The sequence below is a fragment of the Helianthus annuus genome, chromosome 11 (assembly GCF_002127325.2).
Source record: "Helianthus annuus cultivar XRQ/B chromosome 11, HanXRQr2.0-SUNRISE, whole genome shotgun sequence".
In the NCBI taxonomy this organism is placed as follows: Eukaryota; Viridiplantae; Streptophyta; class Magnoliopsida; order Asterales; family Asteraceae; genus Helianthus; species Helianthus annuus.
In genome coordinates this window covers 119730354-119731814 of record NC_035443.2, presented here as the reverse complement: position 1 = coordinate 119731814, position 1461 = coordinate 119730354, and positions in this window count along the sequence as shown.

Genomic DNA, 1461 nt, shown 5'->3' with positions numbered 1-1461 from the left:
GGGGGTATGTCCTGATGTGGGACTCACGAGGGCGTAATGATTCTATTTTCAATAGCTTGTGTGGGGGCCATCGAAGACTTGTCAATATTACCGAAAACATGATAAAACACGCTCTCCGAAGGTATGTTGAAAGAAGGATGCATGGATTTAAGCGGACAAACATACTGACAGTTTTTCTTGTACCCTGGTTAGTAACAAAATAATAATAATATATAAAGAATTTGGCGAATGTTCGCAGTATGATTCTCTGCAGGTAAGTTCGGTAAGCGTCAGACATTTCAAGAAAATCTGAGTTAAATGAATCCTCCCAAAGCAAGAAAGTTGAAGTTCGGAGTCAAAATGGCCCAAATTTTAGCATTACTGTGAATATTCCGAAATAAACAAGGTTCTTAAACAAAAATGGGCACGTTTTTCGAGAAAGTTTGAAATCAACGAGCAAAAACAAAAACAGTTTGTAAAAATGAAAAGGGCGGCGAAGTTAAGATACCAGCGAACTTATAAGTTCGCTGGTTATCCAAAACCGTACATATATATACCTTTTTTTTACCGATTGTAAATATTCAAAATTTTCACTCTTTACACTTTCGGTTACCATTTTCTTCTCTGTTTTTCTCCACAACTTCATCTCATATCATCATCAACACAAAATTCACTTTCAATCAAGATCTCAAGGTATGTTTTTATGTATAGTTTATTGTTCATCCAATTAGTGGTTCTTTGTTTAATCGTTTGTCATAGCAGTAATCATTGTGTAGTTCTTAAGTGGGTTTTGGGTTGTTTATTGGGGTTTTGTTCATTGTGTAGTGTTAGAAATCAATGATTTTGTTCGACTTAGTTAATGTTCAAATCCGTGTTTTAAATGATATATGCTGGTTGCATAAGTTTAAAGATTTGAAAAATTTCATGAGTGAAAGGATGGATATGATCTGTTGAGTTCTTGAAAGGGTTTAACAAGAAATCGTTGAAGCCAGCGATTTTAATATGGTGCCAGCGATCTTAGCGAAATTAGGTAGGGGACGGCCAAAAGTCTCGAACGCGAGTTCGAGCAACTAGCGAATGATCTATTTCGCTCGAGTAGCGATCTAGATCGGTACCTTCGCTGGTGTCTTGGCTCCGTAGAAAGGACCCTGTCATCGTTTAAATCGCCAGTGAAATTAAACCCTAATCAAAAGTTTTTATTGCTGGATATCTGGCGAGCTTGGCGATGATACGAGATTTGTTCTCTAGCGAATATAGCGATTTTAGGAATCTCAACAGTCTCGAACGCGAGTTCGAGCAACCAGGAAGCGCTCTATTTCGCTCGCACAGCGATTTAGACCGTTGCTCTTCGCTGGTGATCAGTTTCCGGAAACAAGGAACTTTGTCCTCGATAAGTTCGCCAGCGAATTTGTGACATGATCTGACCAACCAGCGATCTTGGCTTGACCTGGCAGCGAAATAATCATGCATTTATTTTTATTA